This window comes from Bombus terrestris, chromosome 9 (genome assembly GCF_910591885.1).
Source record: "Bombus terrestris chromosome 9, iyBomTerr1.2, whole genome shotgun sequence".
NCBI classification, from domain to species: Eukaryota; Metazoa; Arthropoda; class Insecta; order Hymenoptera; family Apidae; genus Bombus; species Bombus terrestris.
This window is the reverse complement of record NC_063277.1, coordinates 8,134,611-8,156,364: the sequence shown is the minus strand read 5'-3', so window position 1 is coordinate 8,156,364 and position 21,754 is coordinate 8,134,611. Positions and strand designations below refer to the sequence as shown.

The 21,754-nt window shown below is 37.5% G+C and overlaps 1 long non-coding RNA gene across 2 annotated transcripts in view; it reads left to right on the top strand.

Annotated features, from left to right (window-relative positions):
• The first annotated feature begins 5,626 nt into the window (after positions 1 to 5,626).
• The window catches only part of LOC110119561, a 93,677-nt gene continuing 77,549 nt past the window's right edge, over positions 5,627 to 21,754 (top strand). Inside the window, exons 1-3 of one of the 2 annotated variants that reach the window (XR_002308034.2) lie at positions 5,627 to 6,611; positions 9,137 to 9,460; positions 12,593 to 18,077. This is a non-coding gene — a long non-coding RNA (uncharacterized LOC110119561). Of the gene's footprint in view, positions 6,612 to 9,136; positions 9,461 to 12,592; positions 18,078 to 21,754 lie in introns of those variants that run through there. The other variant, XR_007225055.1, reaches the window with a different exon arrangement.

The following is a 21,754-nucleotide window of genomic DNA, read 5'->3' as shown; positions in this document are numbered from 1 at the left end:
CACCTGCCTGTAATATTTCTTTTCGATCGACGTTGATGCAGTTTTAAGGTAAATACTTTGAGATATCGAAGAACATACTTGAATCTAACAACGAGATAAATCTTATCGGGAAATGTTGGGAAATAATATTGTGAAGAGTATATGTAAAGTATGTTACAGATGTTTGTACGAACTGATATTCGAACACAACCATAGAAATGAAAATGTTGAGAAGAGAAACTGATCGATTTTACCTTTCGTAAACTTTTCAATTTCACTACATATTTATCGTCAAACGTGTGATTACTAGTTTGTAAATATTTATGCAAATTCATATGTTTATAAGCGCAACGAAAGGAATGATAATTAAACAGATGTTTGATCCGCTGGAGAATTATAACGAATAATTTAGGTATTTTACATATTTTTGTACTTGATGTATATACCGCGAGGCGCATTAAAATTCTCTATAAATAACTAAACTTCCATAGCCTAATCGTCAGACGGAAAAACTCACATTTGAGAGAAATCCTTTCTTCTCAGAACCATCAGAGATTTGCAGAGCTATCGATAAACGTCATCGGGTTTTTCTTCGGTGGTTCTTTTCTATCGTGGAAGAAACGTCGAGGGAGGTTGCGCTGTCAACCAGCTCTTTGAAGTCGACTGAAATACGAGTCGGTACCGGAGAGCATCGAAATCGTAGGGGGGTTGGCGTGGAAAGACGCAAGGAAGAAAGAAGGGGCAAAGGGATTTCAGTCAAAATACACCTCCTTGGTGTACCGGTGGCCGATAAATTATTATCTCCGAAAGATTAGCTCTGATGTCGCGACCCTCATAAATATCAGTATATTTTTGCCCGGTAAGCCGATTTCCTTTCTGCCGATGCCTTCGAAACGTAGAGCGGCTGCTGCCGAATCGCGCGAAATCCTTTCTCCCATCTTCTTCTTTTCTCGCGTCTCGATCCTCCCCCGTCGCTGAGTCTTTATAGACCGGGAGATTAAACGCGCTTCTCGTGTTCCTTTTTAATTTTGCCACTTGTATCTGCGCGGGTTATTTTCAGTAAGGTAAGGCCCCTGTGTGTCAGCGAATCTTTCGCTCCGAGGTAATCGTCCGCGACCAGCCTGCTTTCTGATCTTCGCCACGCTCTACTCTTCCATTGGCTATTGGTGACTAGAAATTCTGTTTCTTCTGCCGCTCTTATGTCTCGTTTCTTTGCTTTTTCGACGAAGGTGTGAAATATAAGAAAATACTGGTAAGAAAATGAAATTTCGAAGTATTCATCGTGTCAGTAATCTTCGTATGTATTAAAGAATCGAAGAATATCATTTAGATTCATTTCCGAATAGTTTCAATATTTTATGTAGTTAAGGAGTAGCGTATGTACGGAAAATTCTGGAAATAATGTGTTTAATCCAAATGTATGGTATAGAGCCGATTTTGTAGATTGGATGAGACGAAAATATATGAATCTTTATACGAGGTGAGGATATGAATACTTCGTGGGTTTATCGAATTCAACAAATTCTTCTTAAGTCGTAGACTCTTGAGAAATTTTCTTCTGAATCAAATTCGAATGAAGGTAATGCAATTAAAGCTGTCACCAGTCGGTGCAATATCTATAGAAAAGGTTTTAATTGCAACTGTGTCTTTATCGATCGTTCTCATTTCCTTCTTTCAAGGAGCAAAAGAAATAACACGTTCCGCGGTAGCTGAACGCGCTACACCTTCGTTCCTACTATACCTACAATCCAGGAAGAGATAGTCCCTTTGAATAACCCATGAATTGCCCGATAAAGCGAACGAAAAGAGGAACGGAAAGACAGAGTGTGGTACGTAGATCGCGGAGGATGCTAAATTCGAAACTCTGCGCAATGCCATGTCGAAGGGAAACGACATAGACTTGGCGATCGCGTTGGAAGCTGGCGACAAAAATCGTTGCCGCTGCTCTTCCCCGTGGATTTTTCCGTGTCATCTCGAATTGGTATGCGGCATGGCCTTCTAACAATACGACAATTTATATGGATTTGGAAGAGTCTTCAGCGTCTCTTCGGATCTGGTACCTCGAGTTTTACCTTCCGCTGTATTCAATGGATCTCCTCACCCTTCTCCCCTCTCTTTCTCCCTCTATCACTCTTTCTTTCTCACCCTCCCTGTCTCTCTTTCTGCCCGCTGTTCTCTTTAACCCTCTATCTTTTTCTTTCTTTTCCGCCTGACGGTCGGCTTGCACTCTTACTCGCACTACACAGATCGCTCTGCTGGGCATCAGCGAGGTTTTATCTCGCATTCAGAGACTGCATCGTCCCTCATGGATGGATCGGCAATCCTCTTTAACTCTCCGCCCCCTTCTTCCCTCTACAGTCGCGTTTTCTTTCTCCTTTTCCCTCGTTTGCTCTTCCCTTTCTAATACATACGTATACATACTCTCTTTCTCTCGCTCGCTCCCTCTACTTACACCCTTAGCGTGTACGTTTCTCCGTCTGTACTCCCGCCGTTCTTTTTCCTCTGAGTCTATCCAACCACTCGATGCGAGATTATACCGCGGCTGGATACTCGCGAAAAATTCACGGATTCAATGTGTGCACGTACCTACCTACCTACGTACCCAGCGCGTTCGTATTCCAAATTTCCTGGAATTTTTCGCCTGTTTACCGGCTTCCGCCAATTTCTGAATTCTGAAAGGTACATATATGCGTACATTTTAGCAATTATTAGTAGACTTGCAAGTATAGATTTGATTAAATGTACCGAATGCTTAGGGAGTTCAACGCTAATTATTGACATTATTATGGTGGAAGTTTAATGGAAGGGAATTCTAGTTAGCGTCTGATTGAAGAACTTCTGCTGGCTGAATCTACTTGTTTGAACGTCTGCCGTTATTTGAATGAAAAATTATAAGTAGGAAGGGGAATTGGTAGATTTCTATAGTATGGACTCCAATCTTATAAATTGTTTGTTTCATGACCAGTTTAAAATAAACAGAATCGTCCTGTAGCGTTTATCATAATCATAGATGTTGTTATTTAAAGACAGCTTTATAATAACAATAAGAGAAACCTTCTGTATATGTGGATACACATTACAGAGTACTCTAGTAGACGTAGTTAGAATAAAAAATAAAAAACTAGCTAACTAGTGGTAGATAGATGAACAAGAAAGAAAAGGAAATAATAAAATGAAATATACAATTGGCGATTAATGATTACGGACCGCGTTGCAAGCTGATAGTTTAGTAGAACCTATAGATTTGCAAAAGAAATTATTTGTATCGCATGACTGTTTTATTTGTATTTAGTTTTATCCGAAAAATTAAATACTTGGTTTGTGTAGATCAATAATTGTTCGTTTATGAAAATATCAATAATAATTGAACTTGAAATTGTATGCAAAAATTTTGTTCCTTTTTAAAGAAATTGCTGCTTTAATTTGCACTGTGGTACCTATATTTAAAGAATTTTTCATTTTTTAATTTCTTATTTAACATTTTTATACTAATAAGTGAGAATATTTCTTCGTAAAATAATTATGAAATTTTCTATGTGAACGTAAGTTGAGTGTCACTGGCAACACACCGCAGCTTCGAATATTCAGCAAGAGATGGCGCTGTCAGTACTATCAACTAACTTAAATATTCACAATTTAATTCATCTATCCTTTCATAAATCTTGCAGCTGTTTTAAATATCGTTTATTGTCCTTTTATGTACTTTAAGGCAGTTAACATAATATGTAATATAATATACAAATGTATTGCCATTAATGTTTATTTACGTTAGTTCATAATATTTTCCCTAGAAAATTTGATGAAATTGGTGTTTCTTGGTCATGATCATTGACTTACGCTCTCTCAAAGGGTTACGTAAAACCAAGGGCGGAAACTCGAGTAGAAACGTGTGTCGCAGTTCGGTACACGAGAACAAATGCGATATAATGTTACTTCTCAATGGCCTTCCATGATACATTCGTTTTTTATATACGCTTCAGAAAGTCTCTTCTATCAACATTGTCCATCTATGTATTCTTATTGACGCAATACTCGACAAAACATAATATACATTTGAGTATCTTTGCATGCAAACCGTAAAAATATCTACCTATACTTTCGCTTTTTTTAATAGATTTCAATTGTTCTAAGCATTGGTAATATTTTAAATTACGATACAATCTCCAATTTTCAGTTAAGATGAAAATTATTTTTTTAATTATCATAAAGTTTAAGTCATACATATTTCAGTAAAATTGCACGCTTTTCAAATATTTATTTAATTTTCCTTAATATTACAGTACGAATTTACATTGCAACATAACAAAATTTTTGTTTGTAGTATTACAACTTTTGCGCTTTAAGATGACGACTTTCTTCTTTTCGAGTTCAACAAGCATATATAATTTATGAATGTATCAATAAAAACTTACTCTAAACAACTCAGAAAAAGACCCTTGCGTATAAAGGGAATTTCAAAGCGGATTCCTTTACATCAAACGCACGTTGCGTTGGAGCTACTATATCAGTAGACTAGCTGAAGCCCAGCGGAGAGGCAAGTTTACGATGTAACAGTGCAGGTCGGCTGATCTGCGAACGAGATTGGACCTGTAATTCAGTAGACCGATATTTACGATATTTATTGGACGGACGAAACAATGGATCGATATTGTTTTTCGATTGGCCGTTCTTTGTGTTTCATATGCTGGTGGTTACACACGCGGCGGTTTATCGCGGCGGCGTGTGTGTGATTGTACTTGTATGGAAAACACAGACGCGGTCGTCCGCGCAGAGAGCAAGCCTCGTAAGCAACCGGGATCTTTATACGAACGAACATAAATAATATTTAATATGACAGGGAGAAGCGGCGCTGCTTTGTGCGATATATTTGGCATAGAAATGTCACCGATCGCGTATCTTACTTTCAAATAAGATCGCGCTCTTACTTTATCTCCATGGCGGATTGTGCGTCGAGCATTCAAAAACGCTATCCGTATCGATGAGCATCTTTTTTTTCTTCCGCGTATATAAGTATAATTTGATCGAGCAAGAACAGTCAGGGCTAAAAGGTTATAACATACTACATTAATGACAGGAAATGAAGGAAAATGGTATTATTTGAAAATGTTATCTGCGCTTATAGAATAATGGAGATGAGTGTATCAATGTTTTTATCGTTTATCTACTTGGATATAACTTTACTTCTACTCGATTAGATAATGTAAGTATACCAGCCTTTATAATTTCTAACCACGTTCTTTCTCTATTTCTAAGCAACTCTCGAATCCCGATACATGTACACATCTTCCAGGAAGTAGCTAGTTCTTGTTCGTACGCTTTCGCAGAAAACGTATAATACACAAACCCGACAGGAAAGCTCGCGGTCTCGCGATCTGCCGGTGTTCGTCGAATCTTCGATCAGTCCAGATCGAGCTGGAGTTGGCGAGCGCAGGAACAAGAGACGTATCGTCCATTTGAATATCAAATTTGATGCCGCGGCATAGCTCTTTCGCGTATCGCGTTATCCATAATCGTATTCAAATGAAGATCACATAAGGTATGCTGTTTTAACGGAGGTTAACTCTCGAAGCGCCGTCTTTCTTTCTCTAGCGCCCTCTAGTTTCCCTCCGTCGTCCCCTTCCACTCTTGCATCTCTGGTCAGCGTTCGCAGTATGGCGCGGAGTGGGACGAAAGAGAGGCTACGTTCGGTGACGAACAATAACGATAAAGCGTATAATGGTTAAGCGCGACAAATATACATAGGCAGCTCTAGGAGCGCGAGCTTCCTTGGAACTTGGAGCGCCAACGAAGTGTGGTGCAACGGAGGGAGAGAGAGAGAAAAACACAGAGCGAGAGAGAGTGTGATAGAGGTGAACGGAGGAGGAAGAGGTTAGAGAAGGGATCCACATATGCATACAATTGATACAGATATACCATCGTCTTTATATACGTGTCGCGTTATTCTTGCTGCTGCCGCGCGCGGTATACCGAGCCGGCATAACACGAACGGCCCGAGCGGAGAGCGCCTCATAGTCTACAATACGATAACGCCGCTCTCATAGATTCGATGTAGCCAGCCGAACGAACCAGACTACCGGATACCTGCGCGACCGTCCTCCGCCGCCTTATTGCGCTGACTATTCGCGACAGGACAGGTTCGCGTACATCTGTTCTTGTCATAAGGAGTGATTTAGGGCTGGTTGCGGGCATTGATCTACCCGCCGCGGAGGATATCGACCATAGAACCGCGGATCTCTCTTCAAAAAATCCAAGATCGAACGTGTTCCATTAAGCAACAACGTTTCAATGCCATTTTTCAGGGTAATGTTGTATGATTTGAGGTTAAGTTAATGGAATAAGGAGATAGCAGAGGATGTCGGTAAAGTTTGAAGGTGAAGTCGACACATAGATTGCTTTTATGTAGCAATGGCGTTCAACCGCTCTGTTTTCAATTCTATGGCGTCTGCGATATCGATATCGATTACATTGATTTTGTTTGAATAACAGAGTTTTTGGTACTGTTTAGTGAATTATCTTTAATTGTACGTGTTTTCCGTGAATAGTGTAATATTTTGAAGTGTTCACAACTTAACCTGGATCTAACCTAAAATTCACCTCATGTTTATGGTACCTTTGACTGATCTTTTGATTATGTAAGTTGAGTAACATTAGTTTACATTTTATTATTTAGTGAACACTCTCTAATTAATGTAACATTCGTTATTCCAACGTATTATTAAAATTCATACTATTTGTTGATTCGCCCGATTAAAATTCGTAATGAATGGATACTTCAATTTCATTAAACAGTAATATAATATCTTCAAGAGTAAACTAGTTGTAATTGTGTGTAAACATTGTTATTTCAATTTAGAATAATCCTTTTCCCTTGCGTATCCAGAAGTAACTGCCTAGAAGATATCTTTACAAATCACATTTATTCTCGTATACAAATTAATTTAGAAGTTAATAAATCAAAGCTGTTATATGTATGCCTTTTAGTCACTTCTGTGCATACATTCGAATTTCTATTAGGAGGTAATGGATTGGAAATTATGCTAATTGCTAATTGTTCCATGCTGTTTCGAGAATATTTCCCATCGTATTCAGTATAGGAGAGTTAGTCCGTTTCCATAGATAATGCTGTTGAGAAACACGGACATAAGCTCATGTATGACGCACCGGATAACCAGTTCTGTGTGATTTGTGGCTATTCCTGGCAGATCTGTTTGCGATAATAAAGTGGCAATGAGGCTTGTTACCGAGGCTAGTTGAACGAGAATCGTCGTATTCTCGGCGCTAGATTGTCAACATCATTGGTACATCATTTTGTAGAGATCATCTATCGCCGTGTCCACAGGTATATACCTGTCTCTATTTGAAACTAGTATTTATCCTTGTTAAAAAAAATGTAATTCTGTCACGTTTATGTAAGTGATAATCAAAGATAAAAAAATCATTTCGTTACACGTCGTATCTACTAGTAACTGTTATTAAAATGTTTAACGTGGTATAAATTACAGCGTTTCGCTGTTTGAGATCTTGACTGATAAATTACGCCGTTTTTGCGTTCAAATTATCGTTGAAATTTTAATTTATTTTATCATAAGGTAGATACAGCTGTGAGTTCATAAGTAAATCTTTACGATTAATTCGTAGCTAGTAAAAATTATTTCTTGAGGCAATGCAACTATTAAAGCGGAAGTTGAAAAGATAAAATATTATTTGTATATTAATGTTTCGCGATGAATTTACTTATTTATGGATCAACTTTCGTTAGATTATAGCAATGTTCCAAGCTGTTAAAGATGCAGGAAATATCTTTTAATAATTTTTGCAAAGCATCACAAAAAAGGATACAGAATATAAGGAAAATGATATTTTATCTCAGTTTTTAAACTCAGAGTACCTTGGTTACTTTCCGATGGAGTTATGAATTAAAAATGATATTTGGCTTTTTTCTTTATATTTTTCCTTACCCTGTTCTCCATATCTGTTGTTTTTTCCACGACGCATGCTTACGTAGCGATTGCACGTAGATGACTGTTTATTTTCACCGCTCCATTATCTATTTTTAATGTTGGACCAGACGTAGTGTAAAATACGCTCGACGCTGTGAATGTAAAACTTAATCCCCGGCCGCAAAGGTAAAAAATTTTTATAATTCATGAGATGTTCATTTAACAAAGCGTAAATGAACAAAAACCGAACTGGTGTTTTCATAATATTTTCATGGCTCGGTTACAAACACCATATAACACGAGTCTCTTTAATTCTGCTTTTAAGAAAAATATATGTACGTGATTATAAGTTGGAATTTAATTAATTTCGTAAATTCGGTGTATTTCTAGAAATTATGTATTATAAAATTCATACCAGGGATGTAATAACGTATAAATATTTTTGTGAATAATAATTCTATATATTTTCCATTTATCATTCTTGTTTCAACTTTCGTGCTTAAAATTGTAGATCTGTGTTCTTCTAGCATAGAAAGTTTAGCTAAAATTACATGCAATTATACTTTAAATACGCCCAGGTATATGTATATGTAGTATATTCAGACATGTTCTCATTAAGTATGAATATTCTAATTTCATAACAGAAAGGAAAATTCCTATTTTTTTATTTCTTCATTTTTATTTTTCTACCATCTTTTATTGCTTATTTGCTCTTATTTTTTATTCTATTTTATTCCTTACTCATTATCGCATACAACAAATGCATTCATAATTCTTAGAAAAGATTCCACTATACATCTTATTATATTCGCTATACACGATATATATTTTTTCGTATCTGAAATTAAATACCTGTGCTTATACAATATCTATTCACACTGGCAATACCTAACCAATAGTATTCCAGTTTGAAATAGAATTATCATTTCTATATATTACCTATATTTGTACCTTTTTGTATCAACGTCTAATTTTCCTCACGTGTTAAAGTTTCTGTTAACGTGTGAAGATTCAGGAGAATGTTGAATACCGGAAACCGCTCGGAAGACGAAACCAACGGATATTTAAAGTCGATACAATAGCGCATTACCGACTGTATATTCAGTCCCGGCGTTTTGTTGGGCTGGCTACTTGTCATGTATCAGTGTATACGTCAGAGGAAGAGCACAGAAGCGAGTCTAGATCCGGACGAAAACGAGATGCTTATATTGTTGCAGATCCATTGTTACACCCGAGTCAGAAGAGAGGTAGGCCTGGCCACGTTGGTACCGCCTACTAGAGTGATCCCGACAAGGAAGGACTTGACCAACCTCGTCCTGCCCCTCCAGCACGATCCTCTACTCCTGGACTCAACCTGACGGGATCACGTTCTGTGCTGTCGTTCCGATTAATTCTTTTGCTGTAAAGGGTGCACTCTTTGGCCGATTCACCTGTCGCAAAGCGTATTGGAGATCGTTGATGCCGTGGAAAGAGAAATGGCGGCAGTTCAGGTTTATGCAACCCAGATATATTTATCATTCTTCCAGAAGAGTAATTACAAAGTAAGTACCTATCCGCTAAGAAACTGCTATCACGCAATACTATGCTTTTCTTTTGATGATTGGACTTGTACCCTAGATCGAGGGAGAAATAGTACTACATTATTTTGAAAAACCTCTGAAAAATGTGGGTTAATGTAGACTGAAATGTTATAGGTGGAGTTATTGCAGTTTAATTAATCTTGCAAGCTTGTTATGCTGCGGAATGATTATTTTATGTCACGATTGTTTTTTTTTTTTAACAATTTATTAGGAGTATCTATCTGGAATGTAATTCTCTAATTAATGCAGAAGTTTTTTTAAGAGGTAGTTAGTTTAGCTAGAATAATCCGCATTGAAGAGCGAAATTCTAGAAGAAATTGTCATTTCAAGCTCCAGTAGGATTAATTGATTTCAAATTTGTAAGATGATGTACTATTTTTAATTAGTGCAATGATTGCAATATTAAAATATCAGTCGAGACGTATGAAATTAGAGAGGTGCAGGTCAATTTCCTGCTTGACCTGCCACGATAAATGCAATACATATTTACCAATAATGTAGATTTTTCTTATCTCCTGTATAAAATAAGTATTCCTTCATGAATAAGAATCTCGTGGATTCACCTTCATATCTCATCGTGGTGTCCTTTTTCTCGCTCGTTGTAACCAGGATTTTTTTCCTTCATTCACCCACTATATTACATAAGCTTTATGTATACTTCTTTACATTCTTCCTTTGCTTTGCACGTGTTAATCTATGCGTCTTTCAAGTTCTTTACCTTGTCCTTTTCTCTGTGAGACTATTTTTAAGTCGCATTCAGATAAAACGTTGTAAAGGAGGTTTTGATAATACTTCGTACTTGAATACGTACGTATTTTATTTTGTTTTAACTCTATTCCAAATAACTGTACTTATCTGTATAAACAAATTGAAAGAAATTAATAGAGAATACAAATAACGTTCGTCGCAATGACTTCCAACAAATACTTTAATTTAAAACAAAATAGAATACACGTGAAGAATATAAAATTGTGAAGTTTTATTCCGATATTGAATCGAAAAGATCGATATCCCAAAGAACAATACTTCGATAGACTTTGAAGAATCTTCGAACGAGGACTCGAGTGTGTCGAATCGTTCATGAAACGCGGCAGTATTCTTTAAGCGGAAAACGTATACGTCTCTTGAGTTATTCGTCTGTAACGAATAGCTAGCATTAGTTAACAGGATATCAAAAGGATACCTTGTGGCAGGCCACCAAGGCACCAAGACCCCACCCAGTCGATGCCCGGTGTAACATCAGGAACGAAACCCTACCGAACACAATGCCTCGAACCTGAGACTCTATCGCGATATCATCCGGTTATAAATTGGAACACAGCTTCGCCCTGGCATTATGATGTCTCTAATATGTCTTTTTCCTCGTTGGTCACTGACCGACCGATCTCTGAGTCGATCACCAACTGTATTTTTGTTTCTGAGGCATTCGTGTGTCCAGCAAATTGTTGCACTTTCCGCGACAGAACCGTCTATTCTCACAATCAGTGGAAAAATAATATTCTACGCTCCTATTTGGAAGATACATTAAGATCGGTTCGTTTGGAAAACATTAGACCGACGATAGGAAATTCTCAGAAAGAAAAGAAATCTAATTAAAAGTTCTACTATTTAATCTTTCATTATTGATGATTGTCTCCTACCTATTCCGTTGATGATGATTTTTTCATTCTTTTTTAGTTAAATATTCTTTCAATGCCTTTGTAGTCTAGTTCTCAGTATTCAACATTTTTCCTGTGAAAAAGTTTTACAATGATCTAAACTAATTCATCTAAAGAAGACTGTCTTCATTGTAAATTTTTCTACCTGTCTCGTATATAATATAAAGCCTACGATACACTTTGTTATAGAGAATAGTTTGTCGATCAACTTTTCAACAGCAGACAATTCCTGCAGTGATTTTAGGATTTGTGAAAATCCCAAAATAGACAGGACTTTTCTCGATCCTGATCTATAAACGCTCTAGGAAAAACGTAACTGATATAAAAATTCGTGTCGAAAATTATTGAGACGTTTTTGAGATTCCGAAATGTAAGGAAAAACGCGGCAACATGTTGCAGCTTCGAGGATTGTATAATACAAAAGATGAATGCCCTGTATCTGTCAGGAAGAGCAAATTGAGGATAGAGAATGAGAATGTGAGGTACGAAAATGTGATGTTGCACGCGTGGCCCGTGGTCGAACACTTTTTGCAGACTGGAGAATATTTATGGACAATACGAAGTGGCCTGGAGTTGCAAGATCCTCGACCTCTTCCGCCGACCAGGAATTATTCAAAATCCTTGCTCGTGCGACTGCTCGAGATAAATAACGTTCGCCTCTTCCTCCACTTCTCTTCTTCCCTTATCCAGCTTCTCTTCCACCTTCATCGGATGTTTCGTGTGGGTGAGCTCTCGGGGCTCTCCGTTGTTGGATGTTTAACATAACACGGGCAATCATTTATGCGTGGCGAGCTGGACAGCGACCCCATAATTTAGACCAGTGGGCAGAACTAGCTTGCAGCACTACCCTGCGATTGGTCCCATACGGGGTGTACCTCGTAACCTTGTACTTGAACGCTTCTTGGAATACACTTTAATGTCTGTCTTCCACTGCTCCACTTCGTCATTCATTTGCAACAGTTCTTTTCCTCGCTCGATATTCGACCGTTTCAATTCCTTTGGTGTATTTATATTGTACCGTAGAAGAATTATTGATAGTGAGTTGTCGTCGTAGAAAAAGGAGGGTAATACGTTTTCTATTAAAAAGAATATGGCAGATCTGGAGGTTTTCTTCCTACAGCGAATAAATCAGTCTCACATTATATATACTTGCATTGCATATACATTGCATATGTGCAACTTGTGTCTTAACTTCAAACGCTTACTGCACGATTTTTCTAGTATCTGCTAAGCAATCCAAGCGATCTATTAAACGTTGTAGCACTGTGTCCATTGCAGAACATCGAAACACGTATAATTTGTATTTAGAGGTTTGTGACCTAAAAACTACGAACCAGAGGTAAACGTTTTATAAGATAGATAATCGAATTAATTTGTTAGTTTTCTTTACGAAATAATTTTCACAATTCTTTAATACTTCCATAACATGTTTTAGTTTGGAGTATCTACACGTCTATATGCTCCTCCAGTGCAAAACTTGTCAATTCATTTAAAATCCCTGGAGACTGAGTTGGCCCATTCATAAGAGATTGAAGAATGCATTTTCCTTGCTGCGGCGGCTTTTAAAAAGTCACTGGGTATATCGAGGGGGCCTATATACGTATGTAAGCATCGCAAGGCCCCCCACGGTGGGATAAAGGCAGGCTCCACGACAGTAGCCATGTACACCATGGGTTAGACAATGCCGCTCGCATTAATACACTTCATATTAGTCCGTTTTAATGCGTGTTTGCCGGCCATTGTGAATGAGCGACACTGTTTATCACCGACCCCCGTATGGCCCCCTACCCCCTGGGTCGGGGGGGAGGGCGCATTTGTCCCGAGCCTGCTGGTGATCGGGGGGATAACAAATCCGTATACGCCGTATTCAGTTTTTCAATTCCTTCGTTCGCGTGTATCTGGTTCACTCGATTCCTACCGACCTCTGCTTTCCACCAAACATAAGTTGGTATCATCACTGAAGTATGAAAATTAGAATTTCGAAGAGACGGTGATTTAAGGGATGGTTCCTTTAGTTGGAAGAACACATCGTTGAATTTTGGATAAGATTTTGTTAGAGTGTTCTTTTCCAGTTAGTTCTAACCCTTGGGCAACCGCAACGATTCCGTACAATTTCAAACGAAATTTTGCTTGATGCATATGAATATATTTCGTCTGATTGTGTTTGCACAAAAGAAAATTGATTTTCTCTTAACAATTTTATGAAAATCTGTATTAGATGTCTTAATTGTCGAATTGTCGAAGTCCAATGGTATTTTTAATTTAACTTAACGTAGAAACTGTCTTTACGATCCAATTTTGCGATTAATGTCAATATGTAAATAGTATAATATTGTAACATTATGCAAGGTGTTTGGAATAATTAACTATATCCTTCTCACAACTTTGAACTACAATAGCTACCATAAGTATAAGTAGTACTTCTGTGGATAAAACGAAGTTAAAGAGCAAAAGGAAAGACATAGTAATGGGAATAAGAAGACATTGAAGTCCCGACTGGATAAATATAATTCGTTAACTGATGCTGTTAGGACATCACCCCCGACTCTAGCAAAGCTCATGTAGCAACATTATTTCTGGCATTGACTCTTGACTACACTCGCTCCGTGGTGTATGATCCAAACACGATAACGTCATCTCATATGACTCACGAAACCCGAAATACACGTGCACGTTTCATGATCGTTCGGTTTACTGTCATTTTGATATTCGTGAATCTACTCGATGCTGTACTTCTTTAATCTTCTTCCACTTTATCGTGCAACTTTGATCTGTTCGGCTTAATTGACTCATTTTCTGAAATTTTTTTAAAATGATATTTTAATGTCATTTACTACGTATTCAATTACTAAGCGTTTCGTCACCTCTTTTATAATTTCAGAACGACTCGATGTTATTAACAATGTTGGAAATTTTCCTAATTGCGCATTAATCTAGGTTTCTAATAGTTAATTAAGACTAGAATTGTCAAGCAGAATGAGCAATATTTTATGAAAAATGACGAACACTTCTGTGATGTGTATCTTTACGATATCTCGTCGCTTTTATTTCCTTCTATTTTCATCTCCAGCTTCTATATTATCTTAACTCTCGCGGGCCGAACTAACACGAATTCCACGTGAATTTGCAAAATCGATCGTCCTTGCGCGTAAAAGAATCACGCGAGCGCAAGAAGACGGTCGCGTATTCGAAAAAACTTTCGCGTTCTCGGAAAGATTTGCAAGGCAAAGGAAAGGCCGACTGTGTAGCGAAAGAGGCAAGCAGAGATTAAGAGGAGAAGACGAAAGAGGAAAGCACGGGGAACGGGATAACTGCTCTGTTTGACGACGTTGCCAGAATATTAATGCAGTCCGTGTTCGACTCCGCGAAACAAACTGCGTCGCGCCAAAAACTGTCAGTGAGTCAATCCGCTTCGGGTCGTCCCGACTATTTCGTAATCCTGTGTAGGCAACGAATATTCACGGCTACGCTCGCTCGACAAGCTTGATCCTATTCTGATGCCTGATAAATCTTGACGTGCCAGTTCGAGAATGCCAGAACACTTCGTGCAATCCTTTCTCCATAGCGATCAAATATGTCGAAATAGTAACTGTTCCTTCTCAGCTTGTTCGAGAGAATTAACATCAACTTGCCGCAAAATGCAGAAGCGTCCGTCAAAATGATTCACGGCGGGATGTCGCTCCTGTTATAGAAATAAAGTTGGAAAATATGCTCGGTGCCATGTGTCGCGCGTCGATCTGTTATTAATATCCATCGATGATTTATAAATAGCGCGGGGAGGTTGCACTAGAATTTTCCAAGCACTTTTGACCTGCCCACTGGGAAGAGACAAATTAACCTGTCACCAGGGTTATCGAATATCTTGCACGTGATAAGTTATTTATTTCGTGAACTCGGTGTTGTTTGCTGCATCGTTTCGGTTCTGTTGAAGACGAGTTTATATGATAAATGAAAATAAATTCCGTTAATACGATAATCATTTCGTGGTTTTAATAAATTTATTCATAATTATATCAATTACTAGGATCAGAGATAACAAATATTCCTATATTTACATATTCGATCATTCCACTCAAACAGAAACGAGCTATTTTACGCTACAGATGAAACAATGAAACGATCTATATGCTTATAATAACGGAATGACTTAATGGTATTCTACATAAAAAATAATTAATCTTAATATTTTTAAAAAACTGTAAATTCTTATAGTGTGTATTAATTAAATATGTAATAATTGAGTATTTCATTAGTCTAATGGAATAGCAAACTATGAATATCTTTAAAATATTCCAAAAGTACCATAGTGTTACGTAGAATACGTGAGAATCACGCGGTGAAAAATGTTAAAAGTATGTGATTCTCAGATTCGTCACTACAGTCTGGTAATCTCGTTAGTTACTAGCGAAGCGAGTTATCAGCACTCGATTCTCAGGCTTCATCTAAGCGAGAGCGCCGTGTATCTCCGGCACCGGTGAAAATCCTTTATCTTCAAATCGCCGGAGATAATTTGGCCGGTGTAGACACGGCAAATATCTGTACAAGAGATCGGAATAAGGGTTGGCGTGTGGGCGGCGATGGTGGAAAATCGGTGCACAGAAAGACTATGTAGGTTATAGGGGACGAGATCACTAATACAGAAGATGTTTGCGAACCTGTTAATAATGCTGCGTTTGCTCGCCAGGTTATTAGTAATGGCAAACACCTAAATTGTTCTGCCGTGGATTAGTAATAAGCGCAGCTGCAAAGTTGTAGCTGTACCGGTGCAAAGATTTTCTCGTTTGTCGATTTCGTGAATCGAAATACCGCCATCTGTAAACTAATTCTCGTCGATCTTTTCTCGTACACTTTTCTTGTGATCTATGGAAATAGTAGTAGATATTTTATCTATTTATTTATCAGTAGATGGAACGAAGTTTCTTTTAATACATAAAAATTAATGCGAAATAATAAATGAAACTCGTCTTCTATCGATCAACTTACCTTGATGAATCTTACTTTTTAATATCGTAGTTATGGAGAAGAATCGCAAGGATTTGCTCAATACTTTTCTTGTCGCTATCTTATCTGCCATCTGATTTCAACAATTTTGTAAAGCTTAGAGAAATTGAAGTATTTATGAAACACTGCGATGAATTATCTTTTTTCCAAATCTAAATGCAGATACATACAATTACAGATACAATTCTTTTGCTAATGATTCTGCAAATTATTTTCTATTATCACCTCCATCTTATTGCATTCTACTCTTGCTTTTTTGTTATTTATTCTTCTATCAATGTGTCAAATCAGTTACTTCCATCAACTTCTGATCTTCATAAATATCATTGCTGTTAATAAATCTTCCAGAGCAAAAACTGTCCACTTTTCAATCAGCAAACAGCGATAATCTCGCTGGTTTTGGTAAAATCAGGATAGAAAGTCACGTGTAATCCATCTGTAACGTAAGTTCGGCAGCATATCAAATCCGTGGCGAATTTGAAATTTCGATAACCAGCTGCATGTTTGTCGAGACATCGTCGAGATATCCGATAAGATCTCGTCGCCGTGCTGTTGGTAAGGCTTGCTGTGGTAAATTCTGTCGCGGAAGGCTACGCCTCCCCGACTTGCCTCGCGAAATACCTTTCGAGGTTGTGCACGCCGTATTCCGGTGGATCTGCCGTGAACACATCCGGCGAAAACTAAACTGATTTAGCTTTAAGCACGTTAGGACCCCTTTAATAGCTTATAGGTAAACAAAATTAACATATCTTAACAGCGTTAAGAATTTCCGCGTCCCCGCACCGGTGCTTGGCCCAGACGGCGGGGGTTAAAGGGTAAGTTTGTTAAGTAGCGCAGGATCGCGAAACCGCCATCAGCTATACGAAGACACGCGATACCGAAAAGACGTGATACTCGAGATGACGCATCCTGTTTTTCCATGATAAGCGATGTTACCTTCTTTTTCTTACCGACGATCGATATTCTCCTGATATTTTATTTTTTGTACAGATAAAGCTTACCAAAGTATTTGGACGCTTATAAGCCTTTATAGATATATTATGTCTGTTATACGAAATACTTTGAAATTACGCTAACACTGTTATGAGACTCGATTGCCACGATTACATTGGCGAAGTTTGCGAAACAAATTCGAAAATAAACGTAGAAATTACAGGATATTTAATCGTGGAGATTACAAAAATATTTAAACAGTCGATTGTCTATTCCGTTAATAAGTTTCAATATTCAGTTGGACATGTATTATATAGAGCCTGGTCATTGTGAAAAAACGTTTGCCTTTCATCTTTTCCATCTCCTTTCTTTTATACGATCGTTCGACACGAACAATGGCTGACAGAGCGAGTAGCCTTTAGAGCTTCCCACAGCAACAATTCAGTTTCTGGACGTCTTCAAAAGTTCGGGATACATTGGTACGTACAAGTATCGATGTTCCATCCGCGTTTGCAAATCGGCAGCAGCGTGCACGTTGAATTATTCAAGGGAGACCGGGCCTGATATCGCAGGTAGAACGCAGTAGCGGCGTTCGACGTCTTTCCACGAGACATTGGCGAGAGAAGAGCGAAAGCCAGGCCTGAACAAAGAGGAAGACACCAGCTACGAACAGGAGAGGTCAAGATTGTCGCGAGTCTTGTGCGCGGCCGCGAGAGAAACGAGAAATTCCTATTTACATATTTATTCCACGAAGAAGATCCACCGGATAGACGGAAAATGTCGTGACGCATTATCGGGTCTTTTTCATGAGAAAAATTCCCGGTTGCTCTTTCCGTGACCGAGATATGTATGGCTGCTCTATCAAGCTCTACCACTGTCTCCCGTAACATTTTCTCTGACTGATCGAAACGGGGACAATTAGATGCAAGCTTCAAGATTATAAATGAATTGAAACTTACGTGGCAAATATACGAGTATAATAAGTCCATTTTTGTTCATTTTCTAACTCTATTTTCCTTGGTAACTAACAACAGTACACAATTATTTTATAGTTTTGATAAATTTATTGGAAAATTTAATATTTTCTAGGGCCACTTATACTACGTTATGCGTACGAGAGGATTTCATTTAAAGATTTTACAAAAATGCATTACTGATGACGTAAATTATTTAACGTAGTTAATGTTAAATTTATTTAATGTACCAGTTGTACTTTTTCGTGTAAATTTCTATATTTTATTCTATATTTATTGGTGCTGACAAAGTTTTCGTAGTGCCATATTTTCACTTTCCGAATGCGTTTAATTAATTATTATACCGCGGATGACACTGATGGTTGGAAGAAAAAATTATATGGATTTATAAATTTTATTTTATCACTTCTCTTCCAAATTTAATTCTTAAGTTTCCTAGACTGTCTGTGTTTCTTTATAGTTTGACTGTAACTGATTTCCTAAACTCGTAACAAGAATTCGTCTATTAATTATAATTTGTGAGATTGAGATCTCGATCGGTTCGGTTTCCCATTTGGTTGGACAAATAAAATCGCAATTAGGCTAAAAGCTAATTAATATTGGACAGCTAATTTCGGGCATCGATCCGTTCTGGTCTGCATTTTTGTGAATGCTAATAATACCGTGAACGAATGTCGAGTTGTACAGCTGTCAGGTATGCCCACCTGCTGATATTTCGAATCGAAAATGAAGTGGACAGCGATCTTGGTCCAGTCAACCATCAGAATCATTATATCCTGCCTTAACTAAAATTAATTGGAATTTGTTACACGTTTTGGTTAAATTGCCGTTTTTAGCTAATTGAATAATTCTTTATTACACGTTGAATCACTCTTATTAAAAATAACGTAATGATGCTAATGATTAAATGCTATTTAACATCTGTCAGGTATAAACACGCGCCAAGAGAATAGTACGTACAAAAGAATAGCTTTCGAGCTGGAAAGAATAGTTTTATTTATTTGAGGTTCGATTATCTCGCGCAAGACCACCTACAGCGATTTTCTCATAACTCAGTTCTCGTGGATAGTCGGTAAAAAATAGTAGAATATCTTTGCGCTTATCCGTTTTCTCACAGATAACAGTCAATGCTCCGAGATTCTCTTATATTCAACAATAATGTAATATATACGCTATGATTCATTCGTATTCGAACACTCTGATAGAGTTGTAGATCAAGTTTGCTTTGTTTTCAAAGAGAATGTTATATCTTCCATTTAAGAATATGAAATTTTATTATAGAATGTCGAATCTAGAAAATAAAAAGATAATCGCTTCTCCAAGATACATGGCTAGATTTTTATAATTAAAATTATTCCAAATCGGAACTTTGTGTGAATTTTATAATTTTATACTTTCGATGAATATTTTATACAAAAAAAATTACTCTATGCTGCTTTTCCATCAGTTTTCAATTTGCTTTACACGTGCTTCTGTTCAAGTGTTGATACAGTGAAAGTGCGAGAACAAATAGGCGATAGGTGGATAAAACGAAAGACACCAGAAGAAAGGTGAATAGAATAGAAAAAAAGGATGAATCCTGGGACCCCCTACGCACCATCGTTCGGCTATTTTTCGGTGCGATCGTAAAATCTAATGGGCGCATAAACCGTGGAAAAAGAGCTTCGGCATAAAAAAGAGAACCGTCAGCGATAGAATCGTTATTAATACTTTATGTTAATTACCGCATCGTTTGGTTCGACGAACGGCCTTAAATCGAGTTGCTAAAGAGCCATGCTGGATCGTAAATTCGTTGTCTCGGCTTGACTCTCGATTAAAATCTGCTTTCAAGAGACGTCTACTGCCCCCCTCCCCTTCTTTCATTTTCACTACCTTTTCAGCATTTCGACTTTCCTATCAATCTAATTTATTTATCGGATATACCATTGGAATAAACGTCATTGTGCAGTCGATTAAAATCCTTGAATTATTGTCGCCATTTTCTGTTTCTTCGGTTTTCTAGACAAATCTTTAGAATCGAAATACAGAGTTTCAGGTTTGGTATTAAAAGACGTCGATTTTGAAAAGCCACAGGATACACGAGAAATATATTTGACTAACAGTGATTAAGAATCGATCGAGCAATTTTGTATTCACAAACATCTGCATGAATGCCGAGTTTTCATTTTTGAAACAGTATTGTTTCAAAGAATGTTCAATTAAAAAAAAAAAAAGAAAAAAGAAGAAGGTAAGGGAAGAGAAAAGTTGCACACGTATGTAATGAATTTTCACACTGGATGTTTCGATCAATGACATTTCATTCTATTCTTCCATAGTCAAAGTCTTCTTTCATACAGACATCTTACAATTAAATTATGCTTTAACTCATTCATAAATACGGTACTTATAAAAAATGTTTGTACAAAGTTTCTAAAGTCTTAAAAATGTTGAGCACTTCGAAGATTTTGTTCGGAAAAGGATGATGAGTGACCACGGTTTAGAAGAAAGTAGCAATTGAAAGACAGGAAGAGGAAAACCGTGATGGAGGGAGAACCAGCAGAAGCCGTAAAACATATATTAAAGCTACCACCATGAATATGCATGTCGTCCAGTTTTCAATTTTGTGCGAATACTTTCTCGGTTGCTGCTTTCCTTCCTGCCTCTTTCGAAAGTTTTACGAGCCGTAAAGGGAGCACCGGCCATTTCTGTCCTTGGATTAGCCGCAAGTGGACTTGGCTTCGTGGCTTATTAGCTTCACCTTTCGCACATTGTATCGTACTACGTATATTTCCTGCATCGCTTCTCCTGCGGCCCTCCCTTCCGGCATTTTCTTACTACGAACTACATATCTCGCTGAAATCTAATTTCCCTGCTAATCTTTAAGTTGTGTTATAAATATGCAAGTATTAGGCTATAAAGGATATAATGGATCCGAATGTTCGGATGTACGGATTAAAACAGTCTGCAGATTGTTAAGGACTGAGCATAAAAATTTATAAAATTTATAAAATTCACTGCGAAAAATAAAATAGGGCTAACTCGTGTGGATACTGAAACCAACCTTTTTAATGTAAAATGTAGTTTCCTATTTTTCAACTCTGCTAAGCTCGTGGTCGATGTTTTAGATATACATAAATTCTTTCTATAAATGTTTTTTATTAAGCACGTTACAAAACTATTCAGTGAACGTCGAAAATTGACTAAACACGCCGGGCATGTTAAAAGAATTAGGTAGAACATAATTCTTCTGGTATCTGTCCTAATATCTTTTCGACAAACCCAGTGACAAATGTATTAATCAACAATACCAAAGATTTGACATCGTTAAAGCTTCGTGCAAAAAGATACGATACATTAATTTATAGATACAATTCGCTAATGTAGAACGCAATCAGTTACACAATAAGTGATTGCAAACACATTTTGTAATGCCTAAAATACAAATATCTCTCCAAACTATCTAGAACTTCATCCAAACCAAACTCTTACCAAAGTTTCGATACACATAGAACCGAACCGTGCATAGCTGGAAGTCTTGCCGTATCCTGGAAACGAAGCAAACCATTGAACAAAAGGTACGTGAAAAGTGGAAACGGAAGAGAGTTCGAATTCTTAGCGACGATAATTTAACAGTCAATTAGACGGTATTCCGCGAGTTGCCGAATTCTGGTCGACGATCATATCGATCGACGAGCGTTATTTTGCTGAAA